The 22,500-nt window shown below is 41.1% G+C and overlaps 27 non-coding genes across 27 annotated transcripts in view; all 27 read left to right on the forward strand.

Moving 5' to 3' along the window:
• The window catches only part of TRNAL-AAG (transfer RNA leucine (anticodon AAG)), an 82-nt gene extending 10 nt beyond the window's left edge, over window positions 1-72 (forward strand). The window contains exon 1 of the tRNA in view: window positions 1-72. This exon is cut by the window's left edge and continues 10 nt beyond it. This is a non-coding gene — a tRNA (tRNA-Leu).
• A 477-nt stretch (window positions 73-549) lies between these two features.
• On the forward strand, window positions 550-631 carry TRNAL-AAG (transfer RNA leucine (anticodon AAG)). Its single transcript has one exon. It is a non-coding gene; the product is annotated as a tRNA-Leu (tRNA).
• Window positions 632-1,667: 1,036 nt separating this feature from the next.
• Window positions 1,668-1,749, forward strand: TRNAL-AAG (transfer RNA leucine (anticodon AAG)). Its single transcript has one exon. It is a non-coding gene; the product is annotated as a tRNA-Leu (tRNA).
• A 477-nt stretch (window positions 1,750-2,226) lies between these two features.
• TRNAL-AAG (transfer RNA leucine (anticodon AAG)) lies at window positions 2,227-2,308 on the forward strand. Its single transcript has one exon. It is a non-coding gene; the product is annotated as a tRNA-Leu (tRNA).
• Window positions 2,309-2,785: 477 nt separating this feature from the next.
• On the forward strand, window positions 2,786-2,867 carry TRNAL-AAG (transfer RNA leucine (anticodon AAG)). The gene has a single exon. It is a non-coding gene; the product is annotated as a tRNA-Leu (tRNA).
• A 477-nt stretch (window positions 2,868-3,344) lies between these two features.
• Window positions 3,345-3,426, forward strand: TRNAL-AAG (transfer RNA leucine (anticodon AAG)). Its single transcript has one exon. It is a non-coding gene; the product is annotated as a tRNA-Leu (tRNA).
• Window positions 3,427-4,462: 1,036 nt separating this feature from the next.
• TRNAL-AAG (transfer RNA leucine (anticodon AAG)) lies at window positions 4,463-4,544 on the forward strand. Its single transcript has one exon. It is a non-coding gene; the product is annotated as a tRNA-Leu (tRNA).
• Window positions 4,545-5,580: 1,036 nt separating this feature from the next.
• TRNAL-AAG (transfer RNA leucine (anticodon AAG)) lies at window positions 5,581-5,662 on the forward strand. Its single transcript has one exon. It is a non-coding gene; the product is annotated as a tRNA-Leu (tRNA).
• Window positions 5,663-6,681: 1,019 nt separating this feature from the next.
• Window positions 6,682-6,763, forward strand: TRNAL-AAG (transfer RNA leucine (anticodon AAG)). The gene has a single exon. It is a non-coding gene; the product is annotated as a tRNA-Leu (tRNA).
• A 1,036-nt stretch (window positions 6,764-7,799) lies between these two features.
• Window positions 7,800-7,881, forward strand: TRNAL-AAG (transfer RNA leucine (anticodon AAG)). The gene has a single exon. It is a non-coding gene; the product is annotated as a tRNA-Leu (tRNA).
• Window positions 7,882-9,459: 1,578 nt separating this feature from the next.
• On the forward strand, window positions 9,460-9,541 carry TRNAL-AAG (transfer RNA leucine (anticodon AAG)). Its single transcript has one exon. It is a non-coding gene; the product is annotated as a tRNA-Leu (tRNA).
• A 1,036-nt stretch (window positions 9,542-10,577) lies between these two features.
• TRNAL-AAG (transfer RNA leucine (anticodon AAG)) lies at window positions 10,578-10,659 on the forward strand. The gene has a single exon. It is a non-coding gene; the product is annotated as a tRNA-Leu (tRNA).
• A 1,036-nt stretch (window positions 10,660-11,695) lies between these two features.
• TRNAL-AAG (transfer RNA leucine (anticodon AAG)) lies at window positions 11,696-11,777 on the forward strand. The gene has a single exon. It is a non-coding gene; the product is annotated as a tRNA-Leu (tRNA).
• A 1,036-nt stretch (window positions 11,778-12,813) lies between these two features.
• Window positions 12,814-12,895, forward strand: TRNAL-AAG (transfer RNA leucine (anticodon AAG)). Its single transcript has one exon. It is a non-coding gene; the product is annotated as a tRNA-Leu (tRNA).
• A 477-nt stretch (window positions 12,896-13,372) lies between these two features.
• TRNAL-AAG (transfer RNA leucine (anticodon AAG)) lies at window positions 13,373-13,454 on the forward strand. The gene has a single exon. It is a non-coding gene; the product is annotated as a tRNA-Leu (tRNA).
• A 477-nt stretch (window positions 13,455-13,931) lies between these two features.
• On the forward strand, window positions 13,932-14,013 carry TRNAL-AAG (transfer RNA leucine (anticodon AAG)). The gene has a single exon. It is a non-coding gene; the product is annotated as a tRNA-Leu (tRNA).
• A 477-nt stretch (window positions 14,014-14,490) lies between these two features.
• On the forward strand, window positions 14,491-14,572 carry TRNAL-AAG (transfer RNA leucine (anticodon AAG)). The gene has a single exon. It is a non-coding gene; the product is annotated as a tRNA-Leu (tRNA).
• Window positions 14,573-15,608: 1,036 nt separating this feature from the next.
• TRNAL-AAG (transfer RNA leucine (anticodon AAG)) lies at window positions 15,609-15,690 on the forward strand. The gene has a single exon. It is a non-coding gene; the product is annotated as a tRNA-Leu (tRNA).
• A 1,578-nt stretch (window positions 15,691-17,268) lies between these two features.
• On the forward strand, window positions 17,269-17,350 carry TRNAF-AAA (transfer RNA phenylalanine (anticodon AAA)). Its single transcript has one exon. It is a non-coding gene; the product is annotated as a tRNA-Phe (tRNA).
• Window positions 17,351-17,827: 477 nt separating this feature from the next.
• TRNAL-UAG (transfer RNA leucine (anticodon UAG)) lies at window positions 17,828-17,909 on the forward strand. Its single transcript has one exon. It is a non-coding gene; the product is annotated as a tRNA-Leu (tRNA).
• Window positions 17,910-18,386: 477 nt separating this feature from the next.
• Window positions 18,387-18,468, forward strand: TRNAL-AAG (transfer RNA leucine (anticodon AAG)). Its single transcript has one exon. It is a non-coding gene; the product is annotated as a tRNA-Leu (tRNA).
• A 477-nt stretch (window positions 18,469-18,945) lies between these two features.
• Window positions 18,946-19,027, forward strand: TRNAL-AAG (transfer RNA leucine (anticodon AAG)). Its single transcript has one exon. It is a non-coding gene; the product is annotated as a tRNA-Leu (tRNA).
• A 477-nt stretch (window positions 19,028-19,504) lies between these two features.
• TRNAL-AAG (transfer RNA leucine (anticodon AAG)) lies at window positions 19,505-19,586 on the forward strand. The gene has a single exon. It is a non-coding gene; the product is annotated as a tRNA-Leu (tRNA).
• Window positions 19,587-20,063: 477 nt separating this feature from the next.
• On the forward strand, window positions 20,064-20,145 carry TRNAL-UAG (transfer RNA leucine (anticodon UAG)). Its single transcript has one exon. It is a non-coding gene; the product is annotated as a tRNA-Leu (tRNA).
• A 477-nt stretch (window positions 20,146-20,622) lies between these two features.
• Window positions 20,623-20,704, forward strand: TRNAL-AAG (transfer RNA leucine (anticodon AAG)). Its single transcript has one exon. It is a non-coding gene; the product is annotated as a tRNA-Leu (tRNA).
• A 1,036-nt stretch (window positions 20,705-21,740) lies between these two features.
• Window positions 21,741-21,822, forward strand: TRNAL-UAG (transfer RNA leucine (anticodon UAG)). Its single transcript has one exon. It is a non-coding gene; the product is annotated as a tRNA-Leu (tRNA).
• Window positions 21,823-22,299: 477 nt separating this feature from the next.
• Window positions 22,300-22,381, forward strand: TRNAL-AAG (transfer RNA leucine (anticodon AAG)). Its single transcript has one exon. It is a non-coding gene; the product is annotated as a tRNA-Leu (tRNA).
• Window positions 22,382-22,500: the final 119 nt, after the last annotated feature.

The raw sequence follows: 22,500 nt of genomic DNA on the forward strand, positions 1-22,500 counted from the left end.
CCGAGCGGTCTAAGGCGCTGGATTAAGGCTCCAGTCTCTTTGGAGGCGTGGGTTCGAATCCCACTGCTGCCAGTTTTCAATTTTGAAAGCTCTCAAGTTGCTTTCTGAACATTTTAGTGGTCAGAAGAACTTGCTTTTGATGATGCTCAGAAATGGACTTTTTGGCCTTTTCTGAAACCGAACAAACTCTATAAGAAAAGGCTTTTGATGATATTCCCAAGATGTTATGGCACAGATTAAGCTACCCTGATGCGCTAGCTAAGTAGACATTAGGCGCACTCCACGATCTTGCACTTCAAAGCCTTCAATAGCCTAGAAACATCTGAAAAAGCAGTAGTGCGGTAATACTGTTGAACTCACGTGCGTTTGCTTCCTTTCTAACTGGAGGAATGCATTTTCAGCCTTCTGCTGCCATCATTAAATATTCAGCTCGAATGCAGCAACAATTCTTCTTTTTAAATCAAATTCTGGAAAAGGATTTCTTGCCAGGAGAAATGTTCTTTATGAAATCTCTTGGACATTTTGATCCAAAATTATCCACTTTTTCATGGTAGCATGGCCGAGCGGTCTAAGGCGCTGGATTAAGGCTCCAGTCTCTTTGGAGGCGTGGGTTCGAATCCCACTGCTGCCAGTTTTCAATTTTGAAAGCTCTCAAGTTGCTTTCTGAACATTTTAGTGGTCAGAAGAACTTGCTTTTGATGATGCTCAGAAATGGACTTTTTGGCCTTTTCTGAAACCGAACAAACTCTATAAGAAAAGGCTTTTGATGATATTCCCAAGATGTTATGGCACAGATTAAGCTACCCTGATGCGCTAGCTAAGTAGACATTAGGCGCACTCCACGATCTTGCACTTCAAAGCCTTCAATAGCCTAGAAACATCTGAAAAAGCAGTAGTGCGGTAATACTGTTGAACTCACTTGCGTTTGCTTCCTTTCTAACTGGAGGAATGCATTTTCAGCCTTCTGCTGCCATCATTAAATATTCAGCTCGAATGCAGCAACAATTCTTCTTTTTAAATCAAATTCTGGAAAAGGATTTCTTGCCAGGAGAAATGTTCTTTATGAAATCTCTTGGACATTTTGATCCAAAATTATCCAGTTTTTCATGGTAGCATGGCCGAGCGGTCTAAGGTGCTGGATTAAGGCTCCAGTCTCTTTGGAGGCGTGGGTTCGAATCCCACTGCTGCCAGTTTTCAATTTTGAAAGCTCTCAAGTTGCTTTCTGAACATTTTAGTGGTCAGAAGAACTTGCTTTTGATGATGCTCAGAAATGGACTTTTTGGCCTTTTCTGAAACCGAACAAACTCTATAAGAAAAGGCTTTTGATGATATTCCCAAGATGTTATGGCACAGATTAAGCTACCCTGATGCGCTAGCTAAGTAGACATTAGGCGCACTCCACGATCTTGCACTTCAAAGCCTTCAATAGCCTAGAAACATCTGAAAAAGCAGTAGTGCGGTAATACTGTTGAACTCACTTGCGTTTGCTTCCTTTCTAACTGGAGGAATGCATTTTCAGCCTTCTGCTGCCATCATTAAATATTCAGCTCGAATGCAGCAACAATTCTTCTTTTTAAATCAAATTCTGGAAAAGGATTTCTTGCCAGGAGAAATGTTCTTTATGAAATCTCTTGGACATTTTGATCCAAAATTATCCACTTTTTCATGGTAGCATGGCCGAGCGGTCTAAGGCGCTGGATTAAGGCTCCAGTCTCTTTGGAGGCGTGGGTTCGAATCCCACTGCTGCCAGTTTTCAATTTTGAAAGCTCTCAAGTTGCTTTCTGAACATTTTAGTGGTCAGAAGAACTTGCTTTTGATGATGCTCAGAAATGGACTTTTTGGCCTTTTCTGAAACCGAACAAACTCTATAAGAAAAGGCTTTTGATGATATTCCCAAGATGTTATGGCACAGATTAAGCTACCCTGATGCGCTAGCTAAGTAGACATTAGGCGCACTCCACGATCTTGCACTTCAAAGCCTTCAATAGCCTAGAAACATCTGAAAAAGCAGTAGTGCGGTAATACTGTTGAACTCACTTGCGTTTGCTTCCTTTCTAACTGGAGGAATGCATTTTCAGCCTTCTGCTGCCATCATTAAATATTCAGCTCGAATGCAGCAACAATTCTTCTTTTTAAATCAAATTCTGGAAAAGGATTTCTTGCCAAGAGAAATGTTCTTTATGAAATCTCTTGGACATTTTGATCCCAAATTATCCACTTTTTCATGGTAGCATGGCCGAGCGGTCTAAGGCGCTGGATTAAGGCTCCAGTCTCTTTGGAGGCGTGGGTTCGAATCCCACTGCTGCCAGTTTTAAATTTTGAAAGCTCTCAAGTTGCTTTCTGAACATTTTAGTGGTCAGAAGAACTTGCTTTTGATGATGCTCAGAAATGGACTTTTTGGCCTTTTCTGAAACCGAACAAACTCTATAAGAAAAGGCTTTTGATGATATTCCCAAGATGTTATGGCACAGATTAAGCTACCCTGATGCGCTAGCTAAGTAGACATTAGGCGCACTCCACGATCTTGCACTTCAAAGCCTTCAATAGCCTAGAAACATCTGAAAAAGCAGTAGTGCGGTAATACTGTTGAACTCACTTGCGTTTGCTTCCTTTCTAACTGGAGGAATGCATTTTCAGCCTTCTGCTGCCATCATTAAATATTCAGCTCGAATGCAGCAACAATTCTTCTTTTTAAATTAAATTCTGGAAAAGGATTTCTTGCCAGGAGAAATGTTCTTTATGAAATCTCTTGGACATTTTGATCCAAAATTATCCACTTTTTCATGGTAGCATGGCCGAGCGGTCTAAGGCGCTGGATTAAGGCTCCAGTCTCTTTGGAGGCGTGGGTTCGAATCCCACTGCTGCCAGTTTTCAATTTTGAAAGCTCTCAAGTTGCTTTCTGAACATTTTAGTGGTCAGAAGAACTTGCTTTTGATGATGCTCAGAAATGGACTTTTTGGCCTTTTCTGAAACCGAACAAACTCTATAAGAAAAGGATTTTGATGATATTCCCAAGATGTTATGGCACAGATTAAGCTACCCTGATGCGCTAGCTAAGTAGACATTAGGCGCACTCCACGATCTTGCACTTCAAAGCCTTCAATAGCCTAGAAACATCTGAAAAAGCAGTAGTGCGGTAATACTGTTGAACTCACTTGCGTTTGCTTCCTTTCTAACTGGAGGAATGCATTTTCAGCCTTCTGCTGCCATCATTAAATATTCAGCTCGAATGCAGCAACAATTCTTCTTTTTAAATCAAATTCTGGAAAAGGATTTCTTGCCAGGAGAAATGTTCTTTATGAAATCTCTTGGACATTTTGATCCCAAATTATCCACTTTTTCATGGTAGCATGGCCGAGCGGTCTAAGGCGCTGGATTAAGGCTCCAGTCTCTTTGGAGGCGTGGGTTCGAATCCCACTGCTGCCAGTTTTCAATTTTGAAAGCTCTCAAGTTGCTTTCTGAACATTTTAGTGGTCAGAAGAACTTGCTTTTGATGATGCTCAGAAATGGACTTTTTGGCCTTTTCTGAAACCGAACAAACTCTATAAGAAAAGGCTTTTGATGATATTCCCAAGATGTTATGGCACAGATTAAGCTACCCTGATGCGCTAGCTAAGTAGACATTAGGCGCACTCCACGATCTTGCACTTCAAAGCCTTCAATAGCCTAGAAACATCTGAAAAAGCAGTAGTGCGGTAATACTGTTGAACTCACTTGCGTTTGCTTCCTTTCTAACTGGAGGAATGCATTTTCAGCCTTCTGCTGCCATCATTAAATATTCAGCTCGAATGCAGCAACAATTCTTCTTTTTAAATCAAATTCTGGAAAAGGATTTCTTGCCAGGAGAAATGTTCTTTATGAAATCTCTTGGACATTTTGATCCAAAATTATCCAGTTTTTCATGGTAGCATGGCCGAGCGGTCTAAGGTGCTGGATTAAGGCTCCAGTCTCTTTGGAGGCGTGGGTTCGAATCCCACTGCTGCCAGTTTTCAATTTTGAAAGCTCTCAAGTTGCTTTCTGAACATTTTAGTGGTCAGAAGAACTTGCTTTTGATGATGCTCAGAAATGGACTTTTTGGCCTTTTCTGAAACCGAACAAACTCTATAAGAAAAGGCTTTTGATGATATTCCCAAGATGTTATGGCACAGATTAAGCTACCCTGATGCGCTAGCTAAGTAGACATTAGGCGCACTCCACGATCTTGCACTTCAAAGCCTTCAATAGCCTAGAAACATCTGAAAAAGCAGTAGTGCGGTAATACTGTTGAACTCACTTGCGTTTGCTTCCTTTCTAACTGGAGGAATGCATTTTCAGCCTTCTGCTGCCATCATTAAATATTCAGCTCGAATGCAGCAACAATTCTTCTTTTTAAATCAAATTCTGGAAAAGGATTTCTTGCCAGGAGAAATGTTCTTTATGAAATCTCTTGGACATTTTGATCCAAAATTATCCACTTTTTCATGGTAGCATGGCCGAGCGGTCTAAGGCGCTGGATTAAGGCTCCAGTCTCTTTGGAGGCGTGGGTTCGAATCCCACTGCTGCCAGTTTTCAATTTTGAAAGCTCTCAAGTTGCTTTCTGAACATTTTAGTGGTCAGAAGAACTTGCTTTTGATGATGCTCAGAAATGGACTTTTTGGCCTTCTCTGAAACCGAACAAACTCTATAAGAAAAGGCTTTTGATGATATTCCCAAGATGTTATGGCACAGATTAAGCTACCCTGATGCGCTAGCTAAGTAGACATTAGGCGCACTCCACGATCTTGCACTTCAAAGCCTTCAATAGCCTAGAAACATCTGAAAAAGCAGTAGTGCGGTAATACTGTTGAACTCACTTGCGTTTGCTTCCTTTCTAACTGGAGGAATGCATTTTCAGCCTTCTGCTGCCATCATTAAATATTCAGCTCGAATGCAGCAACAATTCTTCTTTTTAAATCAAATTCTGGAAAAGGATTTCTTGCCAGGAGAAATGTTCTTTATGAAATCTCTTGGACATTTTGATGCCAAATTATCCACTTTTTCATGGTAGCATGGCCGAGCGGTCTAACGCGCTGGATTAAGGCTCCAGTCTCTTTGGAGGCGTGGGTTCGAACCACACTGCTGCCAGTTTTCAATCTTGAAAGCTCTCAAGTTGCTTTCTGAACATTTTAGTGGTCAGAAGAACTTGCTTTTGATGATGCTCAGAAATGGACTTTTTGGCCTTTTCTGAAACCGAACAAACTCTATAAGAAAAGGCTTTTGATGATATTCCCAAGATGTTATGGCACAGATTAAGCTACCCTGATGCGCTAGCTAAGTAGACATTAGGCGCACTCCACGATCTTGCACTTCAAAGCCTTCAATAGCCTAGAAACATCTGAAAAAGCAGTAGTGCGGTAATACTGTTGAACTCACTTGCGTTTGCTTCCTTTCTAACTGGAGGAATGCATTTTCAGCCTTCTGCTGCCATCATTAAATATTCAGCTCGAATGCAGCAACAATTCTTCTTTTTAAATCAAATTCTGGAAAAGGATTTCTTGCCAGGAGAAATGTTCTTTATGAAATCTCTTGGACATTTTGATCCAAAATTATCCACTTTTTCATGGTAGCATGGCCGAGCGGTCTAAGGCGCTGGATTAAGGCTCCAGTCTCTTTGGAGGCGTGGGTTCGAATCCCACTGCTGCCAGTTTTCAATTGCTTTCTGAACATTTTAGTGGTCAGAAGAACTTGCTTTTGATGATGCTCAGAAATGGACTTTTTGGCCTTTTCTGAAACCGAACAAACTCTATAAGAAAAGGCTTTTGATGATATTCCCAAGATGTTATGGCACAGATTAAGCTACCCTGATGCGCTAGCTAAGTAGACATTAGGCGCACTCCACGATCTTGCACTTCAAAGCCTTCAATAGCCTAGAAACATCTGAAAAAGCAGTAGTGCGGTAATACTGTTGAACTCACTTGCGTTTGCTTCCTTTCTAACTGGAGGAATGCATTTTCAGCCTTCTGCTGCCATCATTAAATATTCAGCTCGAATGCAGCAACAATTCTTCTTTTTAAATCAAATTCTGGAAAAGGATTTCTTGCCAGGAGAAATGTTCTTTATGAAATCTCTTGGACATTTTGATGCCAAATTATCCACTTTTTCATGGTAGCATGGCCGAGCGGTCTAACGCGCTGGATTAAGGCTCCAGTCTCCTTGGAGGCGTGGGTTCGAATCTCACTGCTGCCAGTTTTCAATTTTGAAAGCTCTCAAGTTGCTTTCTGAACATTTTAGTGGTCAGAAGAACTTGCTTTTGATGATGCTCAGAAATGGACTTTTTGGCCTTTTCTGAAACCGAACAAACTCTATAAGAAAAGGCTTTTGATGATATTCCCAAGATGTTATGGCACAGATTAAGCTACCCTGATGCGCTAGCTAAGTAGACATTAGGCGCACTCCACGATCTTGCACTTCAAAGCCTTCAATAGCCTAGAAACATCTGAAAAAGCAGTAGTGCGGTAATACTGTTGAACTCACTTGCGTTTGCTTCCTTTCTAACTGGAGGAATGCATTTTCAGCCTTCTGCTGCCATCATTAAATATTCAGCTCGAATGCAGCAACAATTCTTCTTTTTAAATCAAATTCTGGAAAAGGATTTCTTGCCAGGAGAAATGTTCTTTATGAAATCTCTTGGACATTTTGATCCAAAATTATCCAGTTTTTCATGGTAGCATGGCCGAGCGGTCTAAGGCGCTGGATTAAGGCTCCAGTCTCTTTGGAGGCGTGGGTTCGAATCCCACTGCTGCCAGTTTTCAATTTTGAAAGCTCTCAAGTTGCTTTCTGAACATTTTAGTGGTCAGAAGAACTTGCTTTTGATGATGCTCAGAAATGGACTTTTTGGCCTTCTCTGAAACCGAACAAACTCTATAAGAAAAGGCTTTTGATGATATTCCCAAGATGTTATGGCACAGATTAAGCTACCCTGATGCGCTAGCTAAGTAGACATTAGGCGCACTCCACGATCTTGCACTTCAAAGCCTTCAATAGCCTAGAAACATCTGAAAAAGCAGTAGTGCGGTAATACTGTTGAACTCACTTGCGTTTGCTTCCTTTCTAACTGGAGGAATGCATTTTCAGCCTTCTGCTGCCATCATTAAATATTCAGCTCGAATGCAGCAACAATTCTTCTTTTTAAATCAAATTCTGGAAAAGGATTTCTTGCCAGGAGAAATGTTCTTTATGAAATCTCTTGGACATTTTGATGCCAAATTATCCACTTTTTCATGGTAGCATGGCCGAGCGGTCTAACGCGCTGGATTAAGGCTCCAGTCTCTTTGGAGGCGTGGGTTCGAACCACACTGCTGCCAGTTTTCAATCTTGAAAGCTCTCAAGTTGCTTTCTGAACATTTTAGTGGTCAGAAGAACTTGCTTTTGATGATGCTCAGAAATGGACTTTTTGGCCTTTTCTGAAACCGAACAAACTCTATAAGAAAAGGCTTTTGATGATATTCCCAAGATGTTATGGCACAGATTAAGCTACCCTGATGCGCTAGCTAAGTAGACATTAGGCGCACTCCACGATCTTGCACTTCAAAGCCTTCAATAGCCTAGAAACATCTGAAAAAGCAGTAGTGCGGTAATACTGTTGAACTCACTTGCGTTTGCTTCCTTTCTAACTGGAGGAATGCATTTTCAGCCTTCTGCTGCCATCATTAAATATTCAGCTCGAATGCAGCAACAATTCTTCTTTTTAAATCAAATTCTGGAAAAGGATTTCTTGCCAGGAGAAATGTTCTTTATGAAATCTCTTGGACATTTTGATCCAAAATTATCCAGTTTTTCATGGTAGCATGGCCGAGCGGTCTAAGGCGCTGGATTAAGGCTCCAGTCTCTTTGGAGGCGTGGGTTCGAATCCCACTGCTGCCAGTTTTCAATTGCTTTCTGAACATTTTAGTGGTCAGAAGAACTTGCTTTTGATGATGCTCAGAAATGGACTTTTTGGCCTTTTCTGAAACCGAACAAACTCTATAAGAAAAGGCTTTTGATGATATTCCCAAGATGTTATGGCACAGATTAAGCTACCCTGATGCGCTAGCTAAGTAGACATTAGGCGCACTCCACGATCTTGCACTTCAAAGCCTTCAATAGCCTAGAAACATCTGAAAAAGCAGTAGTGCGGTAATACTGTTGAACTCACTTGCGTTTGCTTCCTTTCTAACTGGAGGAATGCATTTTCAGCCTTCTGCTGCCATCATTAAATATTCAGCTCGAATGCAGCAACAATTCTTCTTTTTAAATCAAATTCTGGAAAAGGATTTCTTGCCAGGAGAAATGTTCTTTATGAAATCTCTTGGACATTTTGATGCCAAATTATCCACTTTTTCATGGTAGCATGGCCGAGCGGTCTAACGCGCTGGATTAAGGCTCCAGTCTCTTTTTAGGCGTGGGTTCGAATCTCACTGCTGCCAGTTTTCAATTTTGAAAGCTCTCAAGTTGCTTTCTGAACATTTTAGTGGTCAGAAGAACTTGCTTTTGATGATGCTCAGAAATGGACTTTTTGGCCTTTTCTGAAACCGAACAAACTCTATAAGAAAAGGCTTTTGATGATATTCCCAAGATGTTATGGCACAGATTAAGCTACCCTGATGCGCTAGCTAAGTAGACATTAGGCGCACTCCACGATCTTGCACTTCAAAGCCTTCAATAGCCTAGAAACATCTGAAAAAGCAGTAGTGCGGTAATACTGTTGAACTCACTTGCGTTTGCTTCCTTTCTAACTGGAGGAATGCATTTTCAGCCTTCTGCTGCCATCATTAAATATTCAGCTCGAATGCAGCAACAATTCTTCTTTTTAAATCAAATTCTGGAAAAGGATTTCTTGCCAGGAGAAATGTTCTTTATGAAATCTCTTGGACATTTTGATCCAAAATTATCCAGTTTTTCATGGTAGCATGGCCGAGCGGTCTAAGGCGCTGGATTAAGGCTCCAGTCTCTTTGGAGGTGTGGGTTCGAATCCCACTGCTGCCAGTTTTCAATTTTGAAAGCTCTCAAGTTGCTTTCTGAACATTTTAGTGGTCAGAAGAACTTGCTTTTGATGATGCTCAGAAATGGACTTTTTGGCCTTTTCTGAAACCGAACAAACTCTATAAGAAAAGGCTTTTGATGATATTCCCAAGATGTTATGGCACAGATTAAGCTACCCTGATGCGCTAGCTAAGTAGACATTAGGCGCACTCCACGATCTTGCACTTCAAAGCCTTCAATAGCCTAGAAACATCTGAAAAAGCAGTAGTGCGGTAATACTGTTGAACTCACTTGCGTTTGCTTCCTTTCTAACTGGAGGAATGCATTTTCAGCCTTCTGCTGCCATCATTAAATATTCAGCTCGAATGCAGCAACAATTCTTCTTTTTAAATCAAATTCTGGAAAAGGATTTCTTGCCAGGAGAAATGTTCTTTATGAAATCTCTTGGACATTTTGATCCAAAATTATCCAGTTATTCATGGTAGCATGGCCGAGCGGTCTAAGGCGCTGGATTAAGGCTCCAGTCTCTTTGGAGGCGTGGGTTCGAATCCCACTGCTGCCAGTTTTCAATTTTGAAAGCTCTCAAGTTGCTTTCTGAACATTTTAGTGGTCAGAAGAACTTGCTTTTGATGATGCTCAGAAATGGACTTTTTGGCCTTTTCTGAAACCGAACAAACTGTATAAGAAAAGGCTTTTGATGATATTCCCAAGATGTTATGGCACAGATTAAGCTACCCCGATGCGCTAGCTAAGTAGACATTAGGCGCACTCCACGATCTTGCACTTCAAAGCCTTCAATAGCCTAGAAACATCTGAAAAAGCAGTAGTGCGGTAATACTGTTGAACTCACTTGCGTTTGCTTCCTTTCTAACTGGAGGAATGCATTTTCAGCCTTCTGCTACCATCATTAAATATTCAGCTCGAATGCAGCAACAATTCTTCTTTTTAAATCAAATTCTGGAAAAGGATTTCTTGCCAGGAGAAATGTTCTTTATGAAATCTCTTGGACATTTTGATCCCAAATTATCCACTTTTTCATGGTAGCATGGCCGAGCGGTCTAAGGCGCTGGATTAAGGCTCCAGTCTCTTTGGAGGCGTGGGTTCGAATCCTACTGCTGCCAGTTTTCAATTTTGAAAGCTCTCAAGTTGCTTTCTGAGCATTTTAGTGGTCAGAAGAACTTGCTTTTGATGATGCTCAGAAATGGACTTTTTGGCCTTTTCTGAAACCGAACAAACTCTATAAGAAAAGGCTTTTGATGATATTCCCAAGATGTTATGGCACAGATTAAGCTACCCTGATGCGCTAGCTAAGTAGACATTAGGCGCACTCCACGATCTTGCACTTCAAAGCCTTCAATAGCCTAGAAACATCTGAAAAAGCAGTAGTGCGGTAATACTGTTGAACTCACTTGCGTTTGCTTCCTTTCTAACTGGAGGAATGCATTTTCAGCCTTCTGCTGCCATCATTAAATATTCAGCTCGAATGCAGCAACAATTCTTCTTTTTAAATCAAATTCTGGAAAAGGATTTCTTGCCAGGAGAAATGTTCTTTATGAAATCTCTTGGACATTTTGATCCAAAATTATCCAGTTTTTCATGGTAGCATGGCCGAGCGGTCTAAGGCGCTGGATTAAGGCTCCAGTCTCTTTGGAGGCGTGGGTTCGAATCCCACTGCTGCCAGTTTTCAATTTTGAAAGCTCTCAAGTTGCTTTCTGAACATTTTAGTGGTCAGAAGAACTTGCTTTTGATGATGCTCAGAAATGGACTTTTTGGCCTTTTCTGAAACCGAACAAACTGTATAAGAAAAGGCTTTTGATGATATTCCCAAGATGTTATGGCACAGATTAAGCTACCCCGATGCGCTAGCTAAGTAGACATTAGGCGCACTCCACGATCTTGCACTTCAAAGCCTTCAATAGCCTAGAAACATCTGAAAAAGCAGTAGTGCGGTAATACTGTTGAACTCACTTGCGTTTGCTTCCTTTCTAACTGGAGGAATGCATTTTCAGCCTTCTGCTACCATCATTAAATATTCAGCTCGAATGCAGCAACAATTCTTCTTTTTAAATCAAATTCTGGAAAAGGATTTCTTGCCAGGAGAAATGTTCTTTATGAAATCTCTTGGACATTTTGATCCCAAATTATCCACTTTTTCATGGTAGCATGGCCGAGCGGTCTAAGGCGCTGGATTAAGGCTCCAGTCTCTTTGGAGGCGTGGGTTCGAATCCTACTGCTGCCAGTTTTCAATTTTGAAAGCTCTCAAGTTGCTTTCTGAGCATTTTAGTGGTCAGAAGAACTTGCTTTTGATGATGCTCAGAAATGGACTTTTTGGCCTTTTCTGAAACCGAACAAACTCTATAAGAAAAGGCTTTTGATGATATTCCCAAGATGTTATGGCACAGATTAAGCTACCCTGATGCGCTAGCTAAGTAGACATTAGGCGCACTCCACGATCTTGCACTTCAAAGCCTTCAATAGCCTAGAAACATCTGAAAAAGCAGTAGTGCGGTAATACTGTTGAACTCACTTGCGTTTGCTTCCTTTCTAACTGGAGGAATGCATTTTCAGCCTTCTGCTGCCATCATTAAATATTCAGCTCGAATGCAGCAACAATTCTTCTTTTTAAATCAAATTCTGGAAAAGGATTTCTTGCCAGGAGAAATGTTCTTTATGAAATCTCTTGAACATTTTGATCCAAAATTATCCACTTTTTCATGGTAGCATGGCCGAGCGGTCTAAGGCGCTGGATTAAGGCTCCAGTCTCTTTGGAGGCGTGGGTTCGAATCCCACTGCTGCCAGTTTTCAATTTTGAAAGCTCTCAAGTTGCTTTCTGAACATTTTAGTGGTCAGAAGAACTTGCTTTTGATGATGCTCAGAAATGGACTTTTTGGCCTTTTCTGAAACCGAACAAACTCTATAAGAAAAGGCTTTTGATGATATTCCCAAGATGTTATGGCACAGATTAAGCTACCCTGATGCGCTAGCTAAGTAGACATTAGGCGCACTCCACGATCTTGCACTTCAAAGCCTTCAATAGCCTAGAAACATCTGAAAAAGCAGTAGTGCGGTAATACTGTTGAACTCACTTGCGTTTGCTTCCTTTCTAACTGGAGGAATGCATTTTCAGCCTTCTGCTGCCATCATTAAATATTCAGCTCGAATGCAGCAACAATTCTTCTTTTTAAATCAAATTCTGGAAAAGGATTTCTTGCCAGGAGAAATGTTCTTTATGAAATCTCTTGGACATTTTGATCCCAAATTATCCACTTTTTCATGGTAGCATGGCCGAGCGGTCTAAGGCGCTGGATTAAGGCTCCAGTCTCTTTGGAGGCGTGGGTTCGAACCACACTGCTGCCAGTTTTCAATTTTGAAAGCTCTCAAGTTGCTTTCTGAACATTTTAGTGGTCAGAAGAACTTGCTTTTGATGATGCTCAGAAATGGACTTTTTGGCCTTTTCTGAAACCGGACAAACTCTATAAGAAAAGGCTTTTGATGATATTCCCAAGATGTTATGGCACAGATTAAGCTACCCTGATGCGCTAGCTAAGTAGACATTAGGCGCACTCCACGATCTTGCACTTCAAAGCCTTCAATAGCCTAGAAACATCTGAAAAAGCAGTAGTGCGGTAATACTGTTGAACTCACGTGCGTTTGCTTCCTTTCTAACTGGAGGAATGCATTTTCAGCCTTCTGCTGCCATCATTAAATATTCAGCTCGAATGCAGCAACAATTCTTCTTTTTAAATCAAATTCTGGAAAAGGATTTCTTGCCAGGAGAAATGTTCTTTATGAAATCTCTTGGACATTTTGATCCAAAATTATCCACTTTTTCATGGTAGCATGGCCGAGCGGTCTAAGGCGCTGGATTAAGGCTCCAGTCTCTTTGGAGGCGTGGGTTCGAATCCCACTGCTGCCAGTTTTCAATTTTGAAAGCTCTCAAGTTGCTTTCTGAACATTTTAGTGGTCAGAAGAACTTGCTTTTGATGATGCTCAGAAATGGACTTTTTGGCCTTTTCTGAAACCGAACAAACTCTATAAGAAAAGGCTTTTGATGATATTCCCAAGATGTTATGGCACAGATTAAGCTACCCTGATGCGCTAGCTAAGTAGACATTAGGCGCACTCCACGATCTTGCACTTCAAAGCCTTCAATAGCCTAGAAACATCTGAAAAAGCAGTAGTGCGGTAATACTGTTGAACTCACGTGCGTTTGCTTCCTTTCTAACTGGAGGAATGCATTTTCAGCCTTCTGCTGCCATCATTAAATATTCAGCTCGAATGCAGCAACAATTCTTCTTTTTAAATCAAATTCTGGAAAAGGATTTCTTGCCAGGAGAAATGTTCTTTATGAAATCTCTTGGACATTTTGATCCAAAATTATCCACTTTTTCATGGTAGCATGGCCGAGCGGTCTAAGGCGCTGGATTAAGGCTCCAGTCTCTTTGGAGGCGTGGGTTCGAATCCCACTGCTGCCAGTTTTCAATTTTGAAAGCTCTCAAGTTGCTTTCTGAACATTTTAGTGGTCAGAAGAACTTGCTTTTGATGATGCTCAGAAATGGACTTTTTGGCCTTTTCTGAAACCGAACAAACTCTATAAGAAAAGGCTTTTGATGATATTCCCAAGATGTTATGGCACAGATTAAGCTACCCTGATGCGCTAGCTAAGTAGACATTAGGCGCACTCCACGATCTTGCACTTCAAAGCCTTCAATAGCCTAGAAACATCTGAAAAAGCAGTAGTGCGGTAATACTGTTGAACTCACTTGCGTTTGCTTCCTTTCTAACTGGAGGAATGCATTTTCAGCCTTCTGCTGCCATCATTAAATATTCAGCTCGAATGCAGCAACAATTCTTCTTTTTAAATCAAATTCTGGAAAAGGATTTCTTGCCAGGAGAAATGTTCTTTATGAAATCTCTTGGACATTTTGATCCAAAATTATCCAGTTTTTCATGGTAGCATGGCCGAGCGGTCTAAGGCGCTGGATTAAGGCTCCAGTCTCTTTGGAGGCGTGGGTTCGAATCCCACTGCTGCCAGTTTTCAATTTTGAAAGCTCTCAAGTTGCTTTCTGAACATTTTAGTGGTCAGAAGAACTTGCTTTTGATGATGCTCAGAAATGGACTTTTTGGCCTTTTCTGAAACCGAACAAACTCTATAAGAAAAGGCTTTTGATGATATTCCCAAGATGTTATGGCACAGATTAAGCTACCCTGATGCGCTAGCTAAGTAGACATTAGGCGCACTCCACGATCTTGCACTTCAAAGCCTTCAATAGCCTAGAAACATCTGAAAAAGCAGTAGTGCGGTAATACTGTTGAACTCACTTGCGTTTGCTTCCTTTCTAACTGGAGGAATGCATTTTCAGCCTTCTGCTGCCATCATTAAATATTCAGCTCGAATGCAGCAACAATTCTTCTTTTTAAATCAAATTCTGGAAAAGGATTTCTTGCCAGGAGAAATGTTCTTTATGAAATCTCTTGGACATTTTGATCCAAAATTATCCACTTTTTCATGGTAGCATGGCCGAGCGGTCTAAGGCGCTGGATTAAGGCTCCAGTCTCTTTGGAGGCGTGGGTTCGAATCCCACTGCTGCCAGTTTTCAATTTTGAAAGCTCTCAAGTTGCTTTCTGAACATTTTAGTGGTCAGAAGAACTTGCTTTTGATGATGCTCAGAAATGGACTTTTTGGCCTTCTCTGAAACCGAACAAACTCTATAAGAAAAGGCTTTTGGTGATATTCCCAAGATGTTATGGCACAGATTAAGCTACCCTGATGCGCTAGCTAAGTAGACATTAGGCGCACTCCACGATCTTGCACTTCAAAGCCTTCAATAGCCTAGAAACATCTGAAAAAGCAGTAGTGCGGTAATACTGTTGAACTCACTTGCGTTTGCTTCCTTTCTAACTGGAGGAATGCATTTTCAGCCTTCTGCTGCCATCATTAAATATTCAGCTCGAATGCAGCAACAATTCTTCTTTTTAAATCAAATTCTGGAAAAGGATTTCTTGCCAGGAGAAATGTTCTTTATGAAATCTCTTGGACATTTTGATGCCAAATTATCCACTTTTTCATGGTAGCATGGCCGAGCGGTCTAACGCGCTGGATTAAGGCTCCAGTCTCTTTGGAGGCGTGGGTTCGAACCACACTGCTGCCAGTTTTCAATCTTGAAAGCTCTCAAGTTGCTTTCTGAACATTTTAGTGGTCAGAAGAACTTGCTTTTGATGATGCTCAGAAATGGACTTTTTGGCCTTTTCTGAAACCGAACAAACTCTATAAGAAAAGGCTTTTGATGATATTCCCAAGATGTTATGGCACAGATTAAGCTACCCTGATGCGCTAGCTAAGTAGACATTAGGCGCACTCCACGATCTTGCACTTCAAAGCCTTCAATAGCCTAGAAACATCTGAAAAAGCAGTAGTGCGGTAATACTGTTGAACTCACTTGCGTTTGCTTCCTTTCTAACTGGAGGAATGCATTTTCAGCCTTCTGCTGCCATCATTAAATATTCAGCTCGAATGCAGCAACAATTCTTCTTTTTAAATCAAATTCTGGAAAAGGATTTCTTGCCAGGAGAAATGTTCTTTATGAAATCTCTTGGACATTTTGATCCAAAATTATCCAGTTTTTCATGGTAGCATGGCCGAGCGGTCTAAGGCGCTGGATTAAGGCTCCAGTCTCTTTGGAGGCGTGGGTTCGAATCCCACTGCTGCCAGTTTTCAATTGCTTTCTGAACATTTTAGTGGTCAGAAGAACTTGCTTTTGATGATGCTCAGAAATGGACTTTTTGGCCTTTTCTGAAACCGAACAAACTCTATAAGAAAAGGCTTTTGATGATATTCCCAAGATGTTATGGCACAGATTAAGCTACCCTGATGCGCTAGCTAAGTAGACATTAGGCGCACTCCACGATCTTGCACTTCAAAGCCTTCAATAGCCTAGAAACATCTGAAAAAGCAGTAGTGCGGTAATACTGTTGAACTCACTTGCGTTTGCTTCCTTTCTAACTGGAGGAATGCATTTTCAGCCTTCTGCTGCCATCATTAAATATTCAGCTCGAATGCAGCAACAATTCTTCTTTTTAAATCAAATTCTGGAAAAGGATTTCTTGCCAGGAGAAATGTTCTTTATGAAATCTCTTGGACATTTTGATGCCAAATTATCCACTTTTTCATGGTAGCATGGCCGAGCGGTCTAACGCGCTGGATTAAGGCTCCAGTCTCTTTGGAGGCGTGGGTTCGAATCTCACTGCTGCCAGTTTTCAATTTTGAAAGCTCTCAAGTTGCTTTCTGAACATTTTAGTGGTCAGAAGAACTTGCTTTTGATGATGCTCAGAAATGGACTTTTTGGCCTTTTCTGAAACCGAACAAACTCTATAAGAAAAGGCTTTTGATGATATTCCCAAGATGTTATGGCACAGATTAAGCTACCCTGATGCGCTAGCTAAGTAGACATTAGGCGCACTCCACGATCTTGCACTTCAAAGCCTTCAATAGCCTAGAAACATCTGAAAAAGCAGTAGTGCGGTAATACTGTTGAACTCACTTGCGTTTGCTTCCTTTCTAACTGGAGGAATGCATTTTCAGCCTTCTGCTGCCATCATTAAATATTCAGCTCGAATGCAGCAACAATTCTTCTTTTTAAATCAAATTCTGGAAAAGGATTTCTTGCCAGGAGAAATGTTCTTTATGAAATCTCTTGGACATTTTGATCCAAAATTATCCAGTTTTTCATGGTAGCATGGCCGAGCGGTCTAAGGCGCTGGATTAAGGCTCCAGTCTCTTTGGAGGTGTGGGTTCGAATCCCACTGCTGCCAGTTTTCAATTTTGAAAGCTCTCAAGTTGCTTTCTGAACATTTTAGTGGTCAGAAGAACTTGCTTTTGATGATGCTCAGAAATGGACTTTTTGGCCTTTTCTGAAACCGAACAAACTCTATAAGAAAAGGCTTTTGATGATATTCCCAAGATGTTATGGCACAGATTAAGCTACCCTGATGCGCTAGCTAAGTAGACATTAGGCGCACTCCACGATCTTGCACTTCAAAGCCTTCAATAGCCTAGAAACATCTGAAAAAGCAGTAGTGCGGTAATACTGTTGAACTCACTTGCGTTTGCTTCCTTTCTAACTGGAGGAATGCATTTTCAGCCTTCTGCTGCCATCATTAAATATTCAGCTCGAATGCAGCAACAATTCTTCTTTTTAAATCAAATTCTGGAAAAGGATTTCTTGCCAGGAGAAATGTTCTTTATGAAATCTCTTGGACATTTTGATCCAAAATTATCCACTTTTTCATGGTAGCATGGCCGAGCGGTCTAAGGCGCTGGATTAAAGCTCCAGTCTCTTTGGAGGTGTGGGTTCGAATCCCACTGCTGCCAGTTTTCAATTTTGAAAGCTCTCAAGTTGCTTTCTGAACATTTTAGTGGTCAGAAGAACTTGCTTTTGATGATGCTCAGAAATGGACTTTTTGGCCTTTTCTGAAACCGAACAAACTCTATAAGAAAAGGCTTTTGATGATATTCCCAAGATGTTATGGCACAGATTAAGCTACCCTGATGCGCTAGCTAAGTAGACATTAGGCGCACTCCACGATCTTGCACTTCAAAGCCTTCAATAGCCTAGAAACATCTGAAAAAGCAGTAGTGCGGTAATACTGTTGAACTCACTTGCGTTTGCTTCCTTTCTAACTGGAGGAATGCATTTTCAGCCTTCTGCTGCCATCATTAAATATTCAGCTCGAATGCAGCAACAATTCTTCTTTTTAAATCAAATTCTGGAAAAGGATTTCTTGCCAGGAGAAATGTTCTTTATGAAATCTCTTGGACATTTTGATCCAAAATTATCCACTTTTTCATGGTAGCATGGCCGAGCGGTCTAAGGTGCTGGATTTAGGCTCCAGTCTCTTTGGAGGCGTGGGTTCGAATCCCACTGCTGCCAGTTTTCAACTTTGAAAGCTCTCAAGTTGCTTTCTGAACATTTTAGTGGTCAGAAGAACTTGCTTTTGAGGATGCTCAGAAATGGACTTTTTGGCCTTTTCTGAAACCGAACAAACTCTATAAGAAAAGGCTTTTGATGATATTTCCAAGATGTTATGGCACAGATTAAGCTACCCCGATGCGCTAGCTAAGTAGACATTAGGCGCACTCCACGATCTTGCACTTCAAAGCCTTCAATAGCCTAGAAACATCTGAAAAAGCAGTAGTGCGGTAATACTGTTGAACTCACTTGCGTTTGCTTCCTTTCTAACTGGAGGAATGCATTTTCAGCCTTCTGCTGCCATCATTAAATATTCAGCTCGAATGCAGCAACAATTCTTCTTTTTAAATCAAATTCTGGAAAAGGATTTCTTGCCAGGAGAAATGTTCTTTATGAAATCTCTTGGACATTTTGATCCAAAATTATCCAGTTTTTCATGGTAGCATGGCCGAGCGGTCTAAGGCGCTGGATTAAGGCTCCAGTCTCTTTGGAGGCGTGGGTTCGAATCCCACTGCTGCCAGTTTTCAATTTTGAAAGCTCTCAAGTTGCTTTCTGAACATTTTAGTGGTCAGAAGAACTTGCTTTTGATGATGCTCAGAAATGGACTTTTTGGCCTTTTCTGAAACCGAACAAACTCTATAAGAAAAGGCTTTTGATGATATTCCCAAGATGTTATGGCACAGATTAAGCTACCCTGATGCGCTAGCTAAGTAGACATTAGGCGCACTCCACGATCTTGCACTTCAAAGCCTTCAATAGCCTAGAAACATCTGAAAAAGCAGTAGTGCGGTAATACTGTTGAACTCACTTGCGTTTGCTTCCTTTCTAACTGGAGGAATGCATTTTCAGCCTTCTGCTGCCATCATTAAATATTCAGCTCGAATGCAGCAACAATTCTTCTTTTTAAATCAAATTCTGGAAAAGGATTTCTTGCCAGGAGAAATGTTCTTTATGAAATCTCTTGGACATTTTGATCCCAAATTATCCACTTTTTCATGGTAGCATGGCCGAGCGGTCTAAGGCGCTGGATTAAGGCTCCAGTCTCTTTGGAGGCGTGGGTTCGAATCCCACTGCTGCCAGTTTTCAATTTTGAAAGCTCTCAAGTTGCTTTCTGAACATTTTAGTGGTCAGAAGAACTTGCTTTTGATGATGCTCAGAAATGGACTTTTTGGCCTTTTCTGAAACCGAACAAACTCTATAAGAAAAGGCTTTTGATGATATTCCCAAGATGTTATGGCACAGATTAAGCTACCCTGATGCGCTAGCTAAGTAGACATTAGGCGCACTCCACGATCTTGCACTTCAAAGCCTTCAATAGCCTAGAAACATCTGAAAAAGCAGTAGTGCGGTAATACTGTTGAACTCACTTGCGTTTGCTTCCTTTCTAACTGGAGGAATGCATTTTCAGCCTTCTGCTGCCATCATTAAATATTCAGCTCGAATGCAGCAACAATTCTTCTTTTTAAATCAAATTCTGGAAAAGGATTTCTTGCCAGGAGAAATGTTCTTTATGAAATCTCTTGGACATTTTGATCCCAAATTATCCACTTTTTCATGGTAGCATGGCCGAGCGGTCTAAGGCGCTGGATTAAGGCTCCAGTCTCTTTGGAGGCGTGGGTTCGAATCCCACTGCTGCCAGTTTTCAATTTTGAAAGCTCTCAAGTTGCTTTCTGAACATTTTAGTGGTCAGAAGAACTTGCTTTTGATGATGCTCAGAAATGGACTTTTTGGCCTTTTCTGAAACCGAACAAACTCTATAAGAAAAGGCTTTTGATGATATTCCCAAGATGTTATGGCACAGATTAAGCTACCCTGATGCGCTAGCTAAGTAGACATTAGGCGCACTCCACGATCTTGCACTTCAAAGCCTTCAATAGCCTAGAAACATCTGAAAAAGCAGTAGTGCGGTAATACTGTTGAACTCACTTGCGTTTGCTTCCTTTCTAACTGGAGGAATGCATTTTCAGCCTTCTGCTGCCATCATTAAATATTCAGCTCGAATGCAGCAACAATTCTTCTTTTTAAATCAAATTCTGGAAAAGGATTTCTTGCCAGGAGAAATGTTCTTTATGAAATCTCTTGGACATTTTGATCCAAAATTATCCACTTTTTCATGGTAGCATGGCCGAGCGGTCTAAGGTGCTGGATTTAGGCTCCAGTCTCTTTGGAGGCGTGGGTTCGAATCCCACTGCTGCCAGTTTTCAACTTTGAAAGCTCTCAAGTTGCTTTCTGAACATTTTAGTGGTCAGAAGAACTTGCTTTTGAGGATGCTCAGAAATGGACTTTTTGGCCTTTTCTGAAACCGAACAAACTCTATAAGAAAAGGCTTTTGATGATATTTCCAAGATGTTATGGCACAGATTAAGCTACCCCGATGCGCTAGCTAAGTAGACATTAGGCGCACTCCACGATCTTGCACTTCAAAGCCTTCAATAGCCTAGAAACATCTGAAAAAGCAGTAGTGCGGTAATACTGTTGAACTCACTTGCGTTTGCTTCCTTTCTAACTGGAGGAATGCATTTTCAGCCTTCTGCTGCCATCATTAAATATTCAGCTCGAATGCAGCAACAATTCTTCTTTTTAAATCAAATTCTGGAAAAGGATTTCTTGCCAGGAGAAATGTTCTTTATGAAATCTCTTGGACATTTTGATCCAAAATTATCCAGTTTTTCATGGTAGCATGGCCGAGCGGTCTAAGGCGCTGGATTAAGGCTCCAGTCTCTTTGGAGGCGTGGGTTCGAATCCCACTGCTGCCAGTTTTCAATTTTGAAAGCTCTCAAGTTGCTTTCTGAACATTTTAGTGGTCAGAAGAACTTGCTTTTGATGATGCTCAGAAATGGACTTTTTGGCCTTTTCTGAAACCGAACAAACTGTATAAGAAAAGGCTTTTGATGATATTCCCAAGATGTTATGGCACAGATTAAGCTACCCCGATGCGCTAGCTAAGTAGACATTAGGCGCACTCCACGATCTTGCACTTCAAAGCCTTCAATAGCCTAGAAACATCTGAAAAAGCAGTAGTGCGGTAATACTGTTGAACTCACTTGCGTTTGCTTCCTTTCTAACTGGAGGAATGCATTTTCAGCCTTCTGCTACCATCATTAAATATTCAGCTCGAATGCAGCAACAATTCTTCTTTTTAAATCAAATTCTGGAAAAGGATTTCTTGCCAGGAGAAATGTTCTTTATGAAATCTCTTGGACATTTTGATCCAAAATTATCCACTTTTTCATGGTAGCATGGCCGAGCGGTCTAAGGCGCTGGATTAAGGCTCCAGTCTCTTTGGAGGTGTGGGTTCGAATCCCACTGCTGCCAGTTTTCAATTTTGAAAGCTCTCAAGTTGCTTTCTGAACATTTTAGTGGTCAGAAGAACTTGCTTTTGATGATGCTCAGAAATGGACTTTTTGGCCTTTTCTGAAACCGAACAAACTCTATAAGAAAAGGCTTTTGATGATATTCCCAAGATGTTATGGCACAGATTAAGCTACCCTGATGCGCTAGCTAAGTAGACATTAGGCGCACTCCACGATCTTGCACTTCAAAGCCTTCAATAGCCTAGAAACATCTGAAAAAGCAGTAGTGCGGTAATACTGTTGAACTCACTTGCGTTTGCTTCCTTTCTAACTGGAGGAATGCATTTTCAGCCTTCTGCTGCCATCATTAAATATTCAGCTCGAATGCAGCAACAATTCTTCTTTTTAAATCAAATTCTGGAAAAGGATTTCTTGCCAGGAGAAATGTTCTTTATGAAATCTCTTGGACATTTTGATCCAAAATTATCCACTTTTTCATGGTAGCATGGCCGAGCGGTCTAAGGTGCTGGATTTAGGCTCCAGTCTCTTTGGAGGCGTGGGTTCGAATCCCACTGCTGCCAGTTTTCAACTTTGAAAGCTCTCAAGTTGCTTTCTGAACATTTTAGTGGTCAGAAGAACTTGCTTTTGAGGATGCTCAGAAATGGACTTTTTGGCCTTTTCTGAAACCGAACAAACTCTATAAGAAAAGGCTTTTGATGATATTTCCAAGATGTTATGGCACAGATTAAGCTACCCCGATGCGCTAGCTAAGTAGACATTAGGCGCACTCCACGATCTTGCACTTCAAAGCCTTCAATAGCCTAGAAACATCTGAAAAAGCAGTAGTGCGGTAATACTGTTGAACTCACTTGCGTTTGCTTCCTTTCTAACTGGAGGAATGCATTTTCAGCCTTCTGCTGCCATCATTAAATATTCAGCTCGAATGCAGCAACAATTCTTCTTTTTAAATCAAATTCTGGAAAAGGATTTCTTGCCAGGAGAAATGTTCTTTATGAAATCTCTTGGACATTTTGATCCAAAATTATCCAGTTTTTCATGGTAGCATGGCCGAGCGGTCTAAGGCGCTGGATTAAGGCTCCAGTCTCTTTGGAGGCGTGGGTTCGAATCCCACTGCTGCCAGTTTTCAATTTTGAAAGCTCTCAAGTTGCTTTCTGAACATTTTAGTGGTCAGAAGAACTTGCTTTTGATGATGCTCAGAAATGGACTTTTTGGCCTTTTCTGAAACCGAACAAGCTCTA

The sequence above is a fragment of the Eleutherodactylus coqui genome, chromosome 13 (genome assembly GCF_035609145.1).
Source record: "Eleutherodactylus coqui strain aEleCoq1 chromosome 13, aEleCoq1.hap1, whole genome shotgun sequence".
NCBI lineage: Eukaryota > Metazoa > Chordata > Amphibia > Anura > Eleutherodactylidae > Eleutherodactylus > Eleutherodactylus coqui.